Below are 18,120 nucleotides of genomic sequence, written 5' to 3' on the forward strand. Positions count from 1 at the left end.
GGCTCTCCTTCTTGAAAGCAATAAATATTGTTTGTCAAACTATCCCCCGTCCTCAAGTCTCTGTCATAAGCAGAAACTCTTGTAGGTGAAGAAAACGTGTGTGTGTGTGTATGGTAATATATATATAGAATACAACTTGTCATTTTAACCAATTTTAAATACACAATTCAGTTGCATTAATTACATTCGTGATTTTGTGCAACCATTACTACTATTTATTCCAAAAATTTTTCATCACCCTAGCCAGAACTCTAGAACTGTTGAGCCCTAATTCTTCGTTTCACCTGCCCCAGCCCCTGATAATCACTGATCTTATTCCTCTCTATAAATTTGTCTATTCTTGATATTTCACAAACGTGGAATCATACACTGTTTCTCCTTTGTGTCTGTCCTATTTCCTTTAGCTAATGTTTTCATAGTTCATTCATGTTATAGCATGCATCAGCATGTCAGTCCTTTTTATGCCTGAATAATATTTCATTATATTGTGTGTCCCACATTCTGTTTATCCATGAATACTTGAATTGCTTTCACCTTTTGGCTATTGAATAGTGGATAATGCAGAAACGATCGTTGGTACACAAGTATCTGTGTGCCTGTTTTTAATTCATTTGGACTTATACCTGGCAGTAGAATTGCTTTCATGTGGTGATTCTCTATTTAACAGTTTGAGGAATGTGGTTTTTTTTTTTTAATTTATTTATTTTGAGAGAGAGAGAGAGAGAGAGAATCCTGAGCAGCCTCTGCACTGTCAGCATAGAGCCCAGTGCGGGGCTCAAACTCCTTAATTGTGACATCATGACCTGAGCTGAAGTCAGATGCTTAAACAACTGAGCCACCCAGGCGTCCCATTGTAGGATTTTTTAAAGGATCTTTTTTTGGAAATTAAATACATAGTTACTAGAAGGGTTAATAAAAATAGAAAATCATGACGAATTATAAGAAATCTTGAAGTAATAATAACTACATCTGTTCTTTATTGAAACATAATTGGGGCTTGCCCAATTCTTTTACTGGCTTGTCCATTTTACTTCCTCTTCCCATTTTTATCATGCAATCACTCCTACCTAGGTGCCTAGTTTCTTTTAGACATCTCAGCAGGCATAGGGGGCTTGGGTGTTAGAACATTACAAGTAATTTACTTTACAGACTCTACCCTGCCCCAGTCTATCCCTTATAGCACCTCTAATAGACATGCCTGTTGTCTTTCTTGCCCTTTTAATACAAAATTATTACAATAGAAATTTACATAAAAAGAAATAACCTATAATAAACCTTGTTCATGCTTTTATCTGAAAATAGGAATTTTCCACAACTCTAGCATGTCCGCCACAACGTGTACCTGCCCTTCTAGAGATTGAGTGAAGACTTGGAGGTCTCTGGAGCTACCTTCCTCGTGGCTCCTCTAGCCCCCTTTTCGGTGCGGCGCTCCTGATTCTGTTGCTTGCTTGTCCACTTCTAGCTTTATATTTGGCTTCCTGGATTACTTGGTAATCTACTTTTCTTGGGCTTACTGGTAATGAAAAGGGAAGATCAGCAACTTTTTGCAGTGGTATCATTTTCTCCTTACTTCCTGTCCCTTGCTCACTAGATTTCAGTTACCCTTAGGGTCTTTCTTCCCAGTCCATCCACGCATCCCCTTCTCTGATACTTTCCAGGTCAGGCCAGTCTATGCTAGTGACAAGGGTTATTTATATCTGATTATAGTCACATTACCATAGAAATCGTAGAATTCTCGACCTGCGTGCGTCCTACCTACAAGATCGTGTGCTCTTCTTGACATGTGATACAGTCTACCCCAAAGGGCTTTCCGTGGAGCACTTCACATTGTTTGTAAATATTTCATAGCACTAAGTGAAAACAATAAATTTGCTTTCAGTAAGACTCCAAGGTCAGCCTCGCTTGTGGTACAAATGATACCAGCCCACTATGGTAGCATTGACTTTCCTCACCGATCAGAAGCTGTAGTTAACAGTTACATGTTTTTGATAAAACAACAACAGAATAGCAAATTAATTTTCAGTTCAGTTAAGTTACTAAAAATACTTCCAAGTGTGAGATCCTGGGCGAAAATTAATGTTTAAAAATGTGCAATAAAAAAATCTGCTGTGATTAAAAGGTTAGAAACAACTGATTTAGTTCATTCCTTTTGTTTTACAGACAAGGAAACTGAGGCTCAGAGAAGTTACTTGGCTTGTCCAGTGTCCCACAGGAAGTTAGTGAGTTCATAAAAGAAAAATACCTTGTACTTACCGTAACAAACTTCTGCATATGGATCATATTATTTAAGGAGCAAAGCATACCAGATCAATTTAATTTCTTTCTATAAGAATATGTTCGGCATTGTTCGTTGCCCACCTAATGGCTATTTCCCTTTCTCCCTCTCCCACATGTGTTCAGCTTTTCATCTGTTCCTTCCCCAGATTCCTTGTACTGTGGGTGAAGGTGACTCCAGCTGCCGAGCTGAGTCTTGGTTGCCTTAATACCAGTTGCTTGGTATGCCTGCTTACCTTATGCCAATTGAACTTTCTGCAGAATTGGAAGTATTCTAATCTGTACTGTCCAGTACGGCAGCCACTAGCTGCCTGTGATGGTTGTCCATTTGACATGTTAGTGTGACTGAGAAACTGAATTTTTAATTGTATTTCATTTTCATTAATTTTATTTTAAATCGCTACGTGTGGTTTGTGGTTACTGTATTAGACATTATATCTTCATACCATTTCCTCTTCCCAAGACACATGACCTCAGCGGTCTAATCAGGGTGACTCCTGCTTGGAGTTCTGGGATGTAAGAAGTTTCCTGATGGACATCAACAGGAAACATTTATCCCTAATCGCTCCTGGCAGCGATTCTATGACTTGCTAATCAGTGTTGTGAATAGAAGAATGGAGAACTAGAAAAAAATCTGGGCCCCACCACCATTTGTGGGCCCTACATCAGCTGACCCTGGACCCTGACTTTCCTCTGGACTTGCAGGTGCGTGAGCCACTGAGTCACCTTTGATACAGATAAGCTGGTTTATGTTGAATGTTCCATCATCTCAACCAAGAATATCCAAGCAAACACAGAGGACATTATATGCCAGGAATTATGCTCCCTGCTGGGAAAAAAAGATGATCAAAGAATAAAATCTAGATGCTTGTCCTTGAGGTGAAATTAGTCTATAAGAGGAGTTATAGATAACACATATGTGTTCTGGGTCTTACCTGCCTTAGTTCCCTTTGATGGGAATTGCCTTTACTAAAGTGGTAAATATAATCTGTCCCCTGTCCTCAGTGAACTGAGTGAACTCCTGACCCAAGGATCTTCAACACGTTGACTGGCCAGTAACCAGTTAGATTTTTTTTCTCCACAGCTTGAGGACTCTGGAGCAAAAATGTGACGTGGAATGAGGGCTGGAGACAATCATTAGGGAACAGACTGCTAGTAACCACAGACCATGCACATAGAGAAGAGGAACAGATTTGCAGAGAGAGGGAAGAACCATTCAGAGAAGAAAGTGTAGAAGGTGAAAGGAGGAGGGGGGGGGAGAAAGCAATTTATTCTCTGGGCCTTGAAGGGTGAGTAAGGTTTGCCAGGTGAAGAAGGGTAAAAAATATTGTTGGTATGAACAGAGTCACAGAAGTGGAGGGAGGCTAGAGTAGTATCTATAGTGAGAATAGTGCAGGGTGCCTGGTGGGCAGTCTGGAGAGGAGGCTGGAAAAAATAGACTGTGGTTGTCTAGTTATCTGTGGCTGCTAAGAGACTGAGGTACTGGGGAGTCATCCAAGGTTGTTAAGGAAAGGAGACTATGGAAGAGGGGAGAAATTGGAGCAAGTCATGAGACCAGTTACGACTTGAGGTCATACTTGAAGACCTGACTGAGCAATGGCAGCTGTGATGCAGAAGAAGGGCTAGGTGACTGAGATATTTCAGAGCTAAAATTGGCAGAGTTAGATGGCAGATCAGGTATGGGACGTGAGGCAGAGGAGCTTTCAAGGAACGAGATCAACCTGATACCTGGTTTAGTAACTGCATGAGTACGTACAGTCTTTTAAATGAGACAGATAAGACCAGTGGTGAGAGGGACTACGAATTCAGTTTCTGATCACATGTTGAATTTGAGTTATATGAAGGTCATTCAGGTCATGACATCCAGTAGGCATTTGGAAATAGAGGTGTAGACCCAGAGGAGGGATGGTGAGAGATATAGGTCTGAACAGTATCATCAGTTGGGGCTATGGAAAATTGACAAGATTATCAAGTAGATGGCCCACAGTTGGAATGACTAGAAGTAGTCCTTGGCCTATAAAACCAAGCACAAGTTAGGAGATACAAAAAACTCAGGGACATGGTTGAAGGTTGGGAAGTAACTGATATTTGAGAGCTTTGTACAAGACCTAACAGAAAAGCACATGGAACTGGGATGCCTGGTGGCTATGTCAGATAAGTGTCTAACTTCAGCTCAGGTCTTAATCTCACAGTTCGTGAGTTCAAGCCCCGCGTCAGGCTCTGTGCTGTCAGGAGCCTGCGTTGAGTTCTGTCTCTCTGTCTCTGCCCCTCTTCTGCTCATGCTCTGTCTCTCTCTCTCAAAAAACAAAAAAAAAACATTAAAAAAAAAAAGAAGAAGAAGAAGAAGAGGAAAAGAAAAGCATATGGAACTAAGAGGGAAGTGATGAGTATTTTTGAAATGAAGGGATGCCTCTCTTTCCTTAGTGGGTATCAAATGATTAAGACGATTTGTATTTAAAAAGATGAATTCTCACAATTATTGAAAATCAACCTTTATTCACAGAGGACCTCTTTCTTTTGCATGAGAATGAATTGAAGGAGAAAAGTTGAATTTGATATTTATTGAACTGGGAAACAGAATCAGTTACAGATGGTGACTGATGATGTCTTCATTTCCACTTCCCGCTTCCTGGGATTCTGGACACTATTGTCTGTGAGTTTTGTGGTCTTTAGACTCTAAGAAGGGAAGGCCCACTCAAGTAGATCTTCCCAAGTCATCCCTTTGGCCAGCATATGCCAAGTTTATTCAGTTGTGTGATGAAGTCTTTTTGTAACGTAGCATTTAACCTGCTTCCTTAAGGTTCCTGATCCTTTTTGTTTGTTTGGGTAGAGACCCTTTTGTTGCCACCACACAGAATTATATGCCTGCAGGTCCATCTTACTGGGATTGACTTCCCTTTTGGATCGTTCTAAATAATGCTCTTTCTCCACTGAGAACTATCAACTAGGTTTTTTAAGTCATGCAGCAACCGTGTCGAGGGAAATCTTTGCCTAATAGAGTAGTGGTAGCTCTAATCTGTTGAGATTCACAAAAAGCTGTCGCGGAAGATTCCAACTAAGCCTATTGAAAAAAAACCCACAACTGGGACATGTGGCTCTGGATGGGGAGAGAGAACTGACAGTTGTCCTACTCTGGGTATAGAATGTCCACCATTAAAGACAGATCTTATTTAACATTTTATAGGAGAAGATTATCCCTGGTTTTCAGATATTGCTTAAAAAAAAAGTGAATGAGTCACCCCATCCCTAGAAGTGGAACCATCCTCCCACCCCTGTATGCCCTTTCACTAGCCCCCGGAGTAAAAGTTCAGCTACACAGTAAAGTCTCTCACCTCTGCTCCCAGTTAGCTGACCCCTGTTGGGCCCGTCCCCTCAGCTCTGACTCATTTGCTTGAGCCAGAAGCAGCAATAAAGTATGAACTTGAGAGGCTTGGCCTTGGCTCTTTCTTTTTGACCCTCCTATTTCAAAGCCCCCTTGATGCCAGCTTCTACAGTTTAGACTGTTAGCACTCTTGACTCTGCAGTCCAGCCAGGTCTCATTGCACCTGCCATTCCAGGTACAAATACTCCTTGGGCTCTCTGTGGTCCATTGGGGTCGGGACCCAAACCTATCTGGTTAGGCCTGTTGGCATCTCTACCAGGGAAGGGGGAGTTCAACAAAATGTGGCAACACTCTTACTAGGAGAAAAAGTACTGAGCAAGAGGTTTTGCTAGTCATTCTTGCCTCTTAGTGTTTCATTTTCCTTTTATGTTAAATAAATAAATAAATAAATAAATAAATAAATAAATAAATAAATAAATAAATAAATAAAGACCTTCATAATAAATACCCGCCTTGACTTCATAGGTTCTTGCAGAAATCAAATGAGGCAATGGAAGGCAAAGTATCTTAAAAAGGAGAAAGCATAGCATTTCTTTATAGGCATTTCCAAACCCATTTTTTTTGAAACCTGTTGTCTCTTGAAACAATAATTGTCCAATCAGTCTTCCTGCAGAGGTTCTCAGATCCCATATCAGTGATGACCTCTCATGGCTCTCTTTGGCTGTTCTTGCCCACCAGGGATCTCCTGCCTGCCTCTCCAGCTTATGTTCTTGCAGCTACCACTCAGACCTTAGGTCCAGCCAAGCTGGACTTCGTATTGGTCCGAAATACTCCCTGCCCTCCTCTGCCTTTGTGCATCTGTGCCTCCTCTTTTTTTTTTTTTTTTTTTTTTTTTGCCGTGAATGCTGCCTAATTATCCATCTCCTGTGAAAATCATCCCTCCAATCTTCAAATTTCAGCTGTCATTTTACACGTGTATTAATTATCTATTGCTGTGTAACAAATTGCCACATACTTAGGGGCTTAAAGTAACATTTATTTTCTTGCATTTTCTGTGGGTCAGTGTAGCATCATAAGAAATATATATTTGGCCTCTGCCCCCAGTTCTTGACACAGAACTCCTAAAACCCTGGGAATTTCCTTAGTGATAGTGGTGCTAGGAGCATCTTTTGTTCTAATATTTGGTCTTTGACCCCGGTTCCCGACACAGAGCTCCTAAATCCCTTGGAATTTCCTGAGTGATAGGAGTATCTATTGTTCCATGAAGTGAGTCTTGATGGACCCCTGGATAGCTTCAGGATGGGGACTGGTTACCCAGAAGACCAAGAAGCCATGATTAGAAACTTGAAATTTTCATCCCTACCCGCCATCCTCTAGGGAGGGGAGAAGGACTGGCAGTTGAGTGATAATTGACCATGCTTATGTGATGAAGCCTCGTCAAAATTTCTGAACTCACAGGTTGGGTTAGTGAATGCATCTCCATGCTGAGAGGGTAGTGCACCCCACTCCAGATACTTTCAGACCTCACCCTGTGTGCCTCTTCATCTGGCTATTCGTCTGTATCCGTTATTATATTTTTTGTTCTAAGCAGTAAACGTACATTAAGTGTTGCCCTTAGTTCGTTAAGCCTTTATAGCAAATTATTGAACCTGAGGAGTGGGTCGTGGGAATTCTCCCCCGCCCCCCAATAGGTAGCCAACTCAGAAGTGTGGGTAACCTAGAGACCCACTATGTACGTTTGGTGTCTGAAGTTGGGGGTGGTCTTGTGGGACTGATCCCTTAACCTGTGAGGTCTGTACTAACTCTAGGTAGTTAGTGTCTGAATTGAATTAAATTGTAGGACACCCAGAGAATTAGGGAATTGCTTGGTGTGGAAAACCCATACATTTGGTGTCCAAGGTGTCGTGGGTATAGGATACGAGGTTCTCCTTTAGTCAGGAATCTGGGAATGGCTTGGTTCTGTCCTCTGCTTCAGAGTTTCCCACAAGGCCATAATCAAGGTGTCACTCAACTGAAGGCTAAGCTTATGTGGTTGTTGGCCGTATTCAGTTCCTTGTGGGCTCTTGGGCTGGGATCTCAGTCCTTGCCGGCTGCTGGCCAGAGGCTGCCTCAGCTCCTTGCTGCATGGGTCTCGTTATGTGGCAGCTGGCTTCACTGGATCCAGTGAGGGGATCTGCTAACAAGATGGAAGAGACAGTCTTATGTAACCCAGTCATTGAAGTGACAGTCCATCATCTTTGCCACATTCTGTTGCCTGGAAGGAAGATACAGGCCCTTCCCACACTCGGAGGGAGGGGATTATACACAGATGTGTAGCCCAGGAGGTGCGAGGATCCGTGGGGGCCATATTAGAGCCTGCTCACTGCGGGATGTTTCCTCCGTTACCTGTTTCTTCCAGCTAAGTGTGCGATGTTTCCCTTCTGTGATTCTTCTTCATAGCTGCTTTTTTTTCAGTCTGTGTTCCATCACTGATCTTATTATGGTTGGATATTTTCTTTACTCCCCTTATGTAACTGTTTTTGCTTATCTTTCATCCCCTTGCAACTCTGAGAACTGAGTCTTACATTAAGCAAAAGTTCTGCAAAAGACCCTTTTTTTTTTCCTTCTTCGAAACCGATGAAGGACCAAGGTCCCTCTCCTGCTTAACACCTGAGTCCTTTGGGTCCACAGCAGCCACACAGGATCCATTATAAAAACCTTCAGATTCACCAGTTTGGCATCAAAAGCAATGACTCATTCATGTCTATATAACCTGGCTGGGGTGATCCACATTAGTCTGATTTGCATTTAGAGTTAGAGCTTGTTACCTTATTAAGGAGAAACAATTTTCCGTCAGAGATGCTTCAAACATTAGCTGTTTTTGAGTGGTGCATTGTTCTGTTTCCTAGGGGGCCTGATGGATCTCAGATAATGAGGCAGTCTGTAAAAATCAACTTCTTCTTCAAACTGTTTTCTTTTGCCTGTTAATGATCACTTTGTGATCATGCCTTTTTTAGGTCACAGCAAGTGAATTGATAAAGATGACTGGCTCTTGGAGAAGCAGCATTTTAATTCTTTCCCTTTTGCCCGAGCAGTGGGCTGGATCTTATTATTCCCATTCAGTAGGGAATATCTGAGAGATGTTCAGTAGGATAAAATATCTCGTGTACTTTAAGAGGCTTGGAGCATAAGAGAGATATATGTTTGATATATGTGGGACTGAAGACTCAGAAAACAGCAAAACTCATCTAGTCTAGCTTCCCATGTTTGAGGCCAGTCTCCACTTAACCCTCCAAGATAACTTAGCACCTTTTTCATTTCTTGAAGTTTTGATGGACCTTAGAGGTCGAGTAAATAAACACCAGTTTGATTTTAGTAAACACTGTGTTTCTCGTGTTGAAATGGTCACATTACAATCAGATGGAAAGGTTGTCCCCTTTAAGAAAACCTCGGATGAAAGTCAGCTTAAACTTGAAGGAATCATCCGTCTGCTGGGAAAGATGCAGAATTAGTAAGTTAAAGCCAGCTACATTGTGTGCCTACATTTTGGGTCTTTGGGGAGCCATGAAACTAAAAGCCAATTAAAGCTTTAGTGGAGAAAAATTTTAAAGTGGTTTCTCCTGGGCAAGAGAAAGATTTGGAGCAGAGAGTGCTTGGGGAAAAGCAGGAGAGTGTTGATGATGTAATTAATACAGTTCACAGCTGGAATGGGAATCCGTGCAGAGCTCCATCTGAGAAGATGGCCCTGTGAGAAACTCAGGTTTGGGCCTGAAAGCCACACTATCTAAGGTTTCGGCTCCAACTCAGGAACCTGAAGGCATCTGCATGGTCAGCCTGATACGGAGGGTGACCAAATCCTGCCATGATGAGTACCTCTTTTCTCTCTCTTTTTTTTTTTTTTTAATTTTTTTCAACGTTTATTTATTTTTGGGACAAAGACAGAGCATGAACGGGGGAGGGGCAGAGAGAGAGGGAGACACAGAATCTGAAACAGGCTCCAGGCTCCGAGCCATCAGCCCAGAGCCTGACGCGGGGCTCGAACTCACGGACCGCGAGATCGTGACCTGGCTGAAGTCGGACGCTTAACCGACTGCGCCACCCAGGCGCCCCTGAGTACCTCTTTTCTTAACCTCTCACCGGTCCGCAGATGAGAGCAATATAGAAAAATTGGTAGTGAGGGGGTTTTTCCCCTCCTAATGCTTGAGTGTTAACTTTCCTTTTGTTCATCTGTTCTTCCTTTTACTCTTAATTTGTTAAGTCCTTCCTTCCCCAGCCTCGACCCATCTGTCTGCTCTCAGACATTATCATCTCATTGATGTTCCCAGCCTCTACCCCAAGATGTAGAACCACATCTCCAGCTTGGGTAGAGGATATTGTCATAATTATATCCCATTGTCACCCCAAACTCAAAATTTGCCCCAAACAGAGTTGATTGACTTCTCCCAGTGTCTTATCACTCAGGCAGATCTCTCAAAATCATGTTTTCTTTTCTGTTCTCACTTCCATCAATCCTGTGAGGATCCTGAAGGTTGTATGGCATCATGGGAAGAGCACGAGGTACCAGCATTCATGACACTTAAGTTCGAATCCTGCCCTTGCCACTTCCCAGCTGGTATCCATGGGCAAGCCTGTTACTTGATCTTTGTGAGCCTCATTTCTCTTCTGTTTGCAATTGGCATGATAATACCCACCTACCTCATTGGATTACTGGAGAATACTAAATGTGGTGGTGTAGGTAAATCACCTAGCACAGTGCCAGATGTGTGCAGTAGGTGCTTTAATAGTGAGTTCCTAGTTTTATTTTGAATGCACAGAGCACAGTGCCTGGCATGTTCAGGGCCACTGTTTGGGGATGCCATTTGCATTTGATCCTCCGCTGGAATTGTGGAGCCAGCTTGGAAGGTAGTGGATACCCTCCACTTCCTCCAGCCCTTTTCAGCAGAGGAGTTTGGCTTACATGTTTCAGAGAAAACAAAAGCTGCCCACCCCCCACGGTCCCTCTCAGCTTTCAGCCACCGTATTTACAGATGGCTTGTCCCCTCCTCCATTTACAGAGAAGGTGGCATCTCTGTCCTGCTGCCTGAAGCTGCCTGAAGCTAATCTTTTTCCCTTGGTTCTGGATCCCATCCCTTCCTGCCCAGGGCCCCCTCCTGTTCCTAATTGTGGTCTCTTCAACCACACCTTCTGTAGTGGTTCCTTCCCATCAGCAATTAACTGTGACCGAGACTCCCTTATCTTAAAAAAATAAAGCAGCAACCATGTTGTAATTTCTCTCTACCCCTACAGCTACCACCCTGTATTATTCCACTTCTTTGTGGTCAGACTTCCGGAGCCTGGTCCACACCCTCATCTCCTCAGTTTACCTTTCATTTAGTTCCCTGCGCACGGCATTCTGACTTCACTGTGTTTCCTTCTTTCAAATTAGTCTTACTGGGGTTGCCTGTGACTTTGTTCCTAAGGCCACTCTGCTGACCATCCTTTCCCTGTTAAAATGCTTGATTTTGTTTTGTTTTGTTTGTTTTGTGTTTCTTCTCTCACCCCACATCAGCCTGATTTTTCTCCCACTTCCCTGACCATACCTCAGTTTCCTTGCAGGCTTTTCTGCTTCTGCTTTCTTAAATATTGGTGTTTCTCCCTGCTTTGACCCTTCTAATTTGACCCATTTCCGAAGAGGCCAGCGCACTTATCCATTAGCCCTCGGTACGCGGGGGACACCCTCATTTCCGTCTCCAGCCCAGACTCTCTCTTAAGCATCAGATCACCTCAGACTCACTAAGTCCCAACTGAACTTCCATCGCCTCCTGGTTGCCTGTGGATGCTCTTCCTGTGGTGGCTCGTAGCCCATTTGTCTGTAGCGTGGTTCGTACACTTTAGTGTGAGTCAGAATCAGAACCCCCTGGGGAGCTTCTACGAACAGACTGCTGCCCCCACTCCCCGCCCCCAGGTCCTGAATCAGTAGATCTGGGCGGGGCCTGAGAACTTGCATTTCCAAGAGTTCCCAGGTGATGCTGCTGCTGCTGGTCCGGGACCTCTACTCTGAGAACTTCTGTTTACGGAATTAAGGCAGCTTTCCCCATTTCTTACTCTTCCCCATATGACCTCCCTCCCTCAGCTCCCCGCTAGCTCCAAATAATCATGTCAATCTTGCCTTGTAAGTACCTCTCTATATAGAACCCTCGATCCCCTCTGCCACTAGTCTGATTGATTGCAGTAACCAGCTAACAACTGGCTTTTCTGTCTCCAGTCTCACTTCTCCTAAATCTGCTCCCTGCATAGCAACCAATGTGAGCCTCTGAAAGCGTAAGTCATGTTAGTCTCCCGCCTACTTTTTTCTATAGCTCTTCATTGCCTTTGGGATAAATCCACACTTCCTCATGTTGACCGGGCCTCCGTCTGCCTGCATAGCGCCAGCTCTTGTCTCCCCTTACTGCACATTGAAGGCACCAAGCATACAGAACAGTGTATGTAATGCAAATATATATTGTATAGCAATTAGTGTGTACTGTATTTTAGCCACTATAGCACTTTTACACACATTAATTTCATTTAGTTTTCCCATTAACCCTGTAAGATTGGTTACATTTTACAGAGGAAATGTGGCCCACTTTATAATGTTGCCATCGTCCTGTACACCAGTCATGTGCAGTCTTTTGTGTCCAGGATAGCAGGGTTGTCTTCACTCCAAACTCATTGCAACAGCTCATAATAATAACAATAATAATAATAATAATATCAACAACAATATATTAATAGTATCTAACATCTCTGTTTTTGTTATTGTACTTTGTGCCAGGGCACTACCTATAAACATAAATCATGGAAATTGTTCCTGATTTCCTAAGAAGGAAATTCAGAAAGAAGGAGTAACTCTTTCAAAGCCACATAGTTTAAGGTCACAGGACCTAGGTTTGAATTTAGGTCTTGTGACTTCCAAGCTCATGCTTTTAACTACTCTATCATCTGTATGGGTGGAAGCAGTAAAATTATATGGAGAGCCATTTATCACTTGGCATCAATGTCTATCTATAACTGAATTATAAAATTTTTGGCAACCCTCCCCTCCTCATTGGAACCCACCCACATGTACCTATCTTTCTTCCAGATCTCATTCAACTGTGGTGGCTGGACTTGGAGTCATACTGGGTCCTGACTCACCCTCTACTAACCATTTTCTTGAATGAACCCTGGGAGAAGTTACTTTACCTTTGAACTGCTGATTACTAGTCTCTAAAAATCAAAATAGTAATACTTCCTTCATGGAGTTGCTGAGAAAAAAAGTGTGAGAGTACCAGCCTCTTCTCTCACCCCTTGTGCTTCTGTCTTATGTAACATTAGGTACGATCACAGGAGCTTCCTTACTGCCTCCCTGTTGTGTTTCCTGCATAGATCACCGCTGCCCCCTCCCCTGTTCCTACCCCATCAGTGTCCCTAACTATGCTCTACACTGCTACCTGAAAAATATTTGTAAAATACAAATCCCAGGGACTTTCTGTTAATAGTAATGGTGGGCTGTTATTAAGACACACTTCTGCCCACTGAAGAAACTAAAAATATTTGAATAAAGTGAAAAAAAAAACCCCTAAAACTTAGAGCATTAAAGAGCTAACAAGCATTACCAGGTTAAAACTGGAATGGGGAACCCAGGCAATAACTGCAGATTTGACCAGCAGTGGTGGGGAACAGAAATAAAGCAGCTGGGGTCTCACAAGAAGGTGGGGCATCAAAGGGCTACACCATGTGGGTGAGGGTAGACCTGAAATGTACCAGCTCACAGGTGGCATTACAGTCTGGCTTCAAACTGACTGGGTCAACCAAGGAATCTCCAATCTTGAATTGGCTTAAGGGCTGGCATGCTTGCAGGTATCTGGCAAAACCAAGTGGAAGTTCTTTCCAAAGGAAGGTTTCTTCAACCTAGGCCTCAAATTATTCAGTGATCAGTGCATAAATATAACCAGGCACCCAAGGAAACCATACTCCAATGGCAAGAACCATCAATAACCATAAACAATAGAAACAGCCCTTCATAAATGTCAACAGATAATGGAATCATCACCATCTATAAAAAAGTTACTATATTTAAAGAAATAATAAAAGATAAGCTTGAACATATCTACAAAAAATAGGAAACCATGAAATGTGGCAAAACAAATTGGAAAAGAAACCAAATAAAAATTCTAGAGACAAACATAACCATAATGAAATTAACTCAGTGGATGAGAAAAAGTATAGTATTTTTGATTACATAGTTTAAAGAACAATGCCTCAATGGACAAATTTAACAGAAGACTGGATGAAGCTGAAGAGAAAATTAACAAAGTGGAAGGCAGTAAGAAAAAATTATCCAGAGTATAGCATGGGGAGACAAATAGAAAACACAGAAGAGGAGGGTCTAAATAAGTTAAAGCTCCTTCTAAGGAGATGAGTGAAAGAAATAAGCAAAATGAAATTTAAAGGTAGTAGCTGAAATGTTCCATAACAGGTGAGATACCAAATCACAGATTTAAGATGACCTGTGATTACAAGTAGAATTTTTTGAAAATCCAGACTTAGGTACATCAAGAGGAACTACCAAGAAAACCAAAGGCAAAGAGAAAATCATAAAAGCAGCTAGAGAAAATGACAGATTCACTTCAAAGGAGCAACAGACTGACCGTTGACGTCTCATCAAATATAACTCTGATTATATTACTGTCAAAATTTTCAATAACTTTTCATTTCCCTAACATAAAATACATACCCTTCAGCATATCACATAAAGCCTTTTGTGGTCTGATTCCTGCAACTTGTTTAGATACATAGAAACTTCCTCCTTCTCAATTTATTCTTGATTGTGTGCCTTTGCACATGTTCTCTTCCTCTCTGGAATGCTCCCTATGCCCATCCATCTAACTAGCTCCTACTCAGTCTTGCCAGTTTCACTCAGGTTTACTGTCAAGCTGCCTGGCTCCCTTCTCACTGCCTTTGGGCACACTGCTTACCAGTAGTTACCAGCACCATGTACTTTCACTATTTGAATCTTTGTCTCATTTCTAGCATATTAGCTCTCAGAGGACAGAGACAGGGCCATTTGCAGTGCCTGATACTCCGCAGATGTTCAAGACCTTCACTGGGTTGACTTCAGCATTTCAGTTGGTTCCAGCTACTTAAATATCTTGATGTAGGTTTTCATGGCTCTTCCCATGATGTTCTGATTCTTGCTTGTATGGAGAACTGGTCACCACAGTCAGCACCAGGATCCCTGCACGTCAGCGACTGGCCCTGCCTCTTCATCACTCCCGTGTCCTTGATGAAACTAAAATGAAGTTGTGGTGTGGAGCAAATGAGGTAATGTGTGTGAACATGCTGTGAAAACTGGCACCACTCAGTTCATTAGCTTTATTTCAGAGTGAGAGACTTGGTTGGGCTGCAATTTGTGAAGGAGGGAACTCATCGGTGCCCCTGAGCTTTGGCTTGGCAAGATCTGGATGTGAGTCCTGGGACGACTATCAATGTCATCCCTGGCAAACTTGCAGCATAGCAAATGATTATAACATGAATGTTTCCTTGCCCCTGGGAGGACTTGTCCTGCTGCTTCTAGGTTTCCATGGGGAGAGGGGCCCATAAAATAAGTTTCCCTGGTTGTTTGATTTTGAGAGATCTGAAGGGAAATATTTTCACATTTCATACATATCACAGTTTTCACTGAGTTCTTGTTGGAAATAGTAAATTTCTGTGGCCCTTTGTCAAGAGATGACAAAAGATTGGGTCTGCCAGTTTGTCACTTGTTTAAATGGATACATTGAAACTCCTTTTGCCCAGTTCCTTGCCTTTTTCTTCACATTGCCCCACTTGGCATTATAGTTAAGTCATCTGAAAACCTTTTGATGTGTTTGTAAAACATTAACTATCATCAGACTTGTTAGTTTGTTGTTTATGTATGAGAAGACCAAATCAGGACCATTTTTCTTACCAAAACCAGGTGTTGGGTTTGCACTTGATAGATGTCAAGTGGCAATGCCAACCCCACCAAGCCATGGCATTTTTATTTTTTAAATGTTTAAAATGGAAGCTTCAGATTATCTATAGAAAGAGATTAGACTTTTTCTTCCTAGAGTATTTCTTGGGGGCTATAATGAATAGTTGCTTATGTTAGTGTACTATATCTATTTCTTAGAAAAATCTCTCTTTTAGATGAAGAATTTTGGTAGTCACTAGTTTCTAGAATTTTTTTTAACTAGAAGGGACCACAAAATGCATGGGCCACCTCTGCCTTCACTATGACAAAACTGAAGGCCATGGGGATGCAAAACCTTTACCCTTGTGAGCACTACCAGCCTGTCCTATTCTAGTAATTTCTTCATGGAGAAATTACTCCTCTAGTCTTTCCTGTACCAGGGAAATGTCTCTTGTACCGGGTTGATGTCTCTATCAACCTAGCTGCCGATGCCAGAAAGCTGGAAATAGTCCTTCACTTCTCATAGTTAATGATATCTGGTGACCATCAAAATCTATTGGTTCCACTCCAAAATATGTCTTAGGTGGTTCTTTTTAATTCCATCTGCAGTACCTGCATCATAGTACTGTCCTCGCCTGTCTGGACTGCTGTGGTAGCTCTTAACGGGCCTTCCTAGTTCCACTCTTAGCTTGCTTGAACTGCACCTTGGGCAGTGTCATCTTGTGCAAAATCCTTAGCCAGTTTCCCACCGTATTTAGGTTTCAATTCAGGATGCTTAAATCCTAGAAGACCCCAGCTGACGTGACTCTTGCTACCTCTCATTCTCATCCCTTGCCATGCTCATTCTTGGGCTTGCTCCATTCTGGCTCCACGGTCTTCTTTCTGTTTCTTGTTTGTGCCAGAACTTTCCACTCTGTCTGCCTCTTCCCAAGTGCCATTTCCCACCTGGGGTTTTCTGTCCCCTTCTTCACTCCTGTACGCACCATCCTCAGGCCTCAGCTTAAATGTCACTTCCACACAGGGCCTTTCCCTGACCCCTTTGTCTAAATTGCATATTGGGAGGATTCTTCCTCCTTGGAACTATTCTTTCCTTCTTAGCCTTCATCACAGTTTATAACTTTATATTTATCTAGTGGTTATTTATTCGAATATCACTCATACATTAAATGTTCTGTAAAGGCTGGAACCATATTTCTTTTATTCACCACTGAATCCTTAATGCCCCTTGCTCAATAAATACACATGGAATAAATGAATAAATGAAGAATCTTGTGATTAAACAATGCAGTAGGTTCTCTCATTAAACTGACAACTTTGCTATTTAGCGTAGCAAGATGTAGTTGTTGGAAACCTATTAAGGTGATTCACCTTTCTTCTAACCTGGCATTGCGTTTCTTCACATTCGTTGAACGTATCTGTGATGCTCTCCTGCAGGGCTATAAACTTCAGTTTAATTTATTAGAATGCATCTTTGAACAAAGCTTTATTTCTGTCAGGACTTCCTTATGAACACAGAACCTGAAAAGGTCATGTTCAGGGGTGGTATCTGAAAATCATGATTGGGCTCACTTCCATGGCTTGCCTTCTTTCTCTGGATGCAACCTGGCATAACCTTTGGAACAGAAGACTTTCTTGTTGTTGGGGTGGAATATAAAGCAACAGTCATTTTAAGTTGGAAGCATCAGCGACTATGACAGAAAGTTGCACGCCCAGGATTTGGGCTGCCTGAGAAGACCCCTCACTTGTCTTGATTGCCAACTCTTGAGACTATTAACTCAGATAGCAGATATCTAGGTAGAGTGTACTGGTTTGTTGGTAGTCCCAACCTCTTAATCTTTCTTGAATGACCTTGTTCTGCAAAACACATTGGCAAGATATGTTATGGAACATATCAACAACTTGTGTGTGTGTGTGTGTGTGTGTATGTGTGTGTTTTCTTTTTCTCCCCAAGAATATAAAAGATGTTGTTTTGGGAACATCTAATGATCTTGTAATCCTGAACTATGGTCTAAAATAAAAGGTAAATATTCTCTTTTACTGATGGACAGGGTGATCCACAATGGGAAAGTTTTCGTTTGTTTTTTCTTTTTAGAAAACAATGAGAATTCTGCTTTCAGTGGGCACTATGGTAGGTATATTTCAGCATAGATGGAAATTTAAGCTGATCATTAAGCTGATTAAGATGATCATTCTTAAGCCCCAGTAGGTCAGATCATGTCAGTGTTTCCAGAGTATGCCCAGAATGCTAACAATTGGCCTTAAGTTGAGCCTTTGCTAAGAACCACCCAGCCCTGAAAAGGATTTATTTATTTATTTATTTTGGCCCTGGTAATGTCTAAATGATAAGTGCAAGTCCCTCTTAGCTATCTGGAGTGGGTCCCACATGAATTTGTTGTGACCTCTAGAATCCAGAAACTCCAGTAAGGTTGGATAAGATATTTAGTGGGGGAACTCCAAAGTAACACATGAAAATACAAGATATTAAATGTTCAGAAGTGTGTAATTTGCTGCATTTGTTCATGAGTGGTTTTAATACTTCTGGTACGGAGCCTAACTCTCTTTTTATTGGGGAGATGTGGTTTCAGTTTCTTGGGTGAATGTGCATTTTATA

General features: G+C 42.0%; 1 protein-coding gene across 8 annotated transcripts in view; it reads left to right on the forward strand.

Moving 5' to 3' along the window:
* The window catches only part of DIS3L2 (DIS3 like 3'-5' exoribonuclease 2), a 351,641-nt gene that overhangs the window by 134,168 nt on the left and 199,353 nt on the right, over positions 1-18,120 (forward strand). The gene's annotated exons all lie outside the window — the stretch shown is intronic.

The sequence above is a fragment of the Felis catus genome, chromosome C1, assembly GCF_018350175.1.
Source record: "Felis catus isolate Fca126 chromosome C1, F.catus_Fca126_mat1.0, whole genome shotgun sequence".
NCBI lineage: Eukaryota > Metazoa > Chordata > Mammalia > Carnivora > Felidae > Felis > Felis catus.